This window comes from Penaeus monodon, chromosome 22, assembly GCF_015228065.2.
Source record: "Penaeus monodon isolate SGIC_2016 chromosome 22, NSTDA_Pmon_1, whole genome shotgun sequence".
Classification (NCBI taxonomy): Eukaryota; Metazoa; Arthropoda; class Malacostraca; order Decapoda; family Penaeidae; genus Penaeus; species Penaeus monodon.
The window spans coordinates 47,111-47,467 of NC_051407.1; positions in this window are offsets into that span (position 1 = coordinate 47,111).

The window sequence follows — 357 nt, forward strand, 5'->3', positions numbered from 1 at the left end:
GATGATGCAAACATACCAGGAAAATCAAGAGAGATGATTTAAACACAATAAAATCAACACAAAAGATTCAACCACCAAAAACAATTCAGGATTCTTCAATAACATGGTCTCTACCAACACCATTAAGAGATGGAACTCCAATAATGAGCCAAAAAACACAAAAAGATATCCAACTGAATAAAGATAAAGACTTCTCATGGATAAACACAATAAAGAATATAATTAGTGTAATACCAGATATAACAAAGTTAAAATTATTACTGAAACAACAAATGAAATAACTCCAATCATCAAAGAAATAATTAAATATCTAAATGAATAAAACAATTCTCTGTAATATTAGGTCAGTACTGAGTG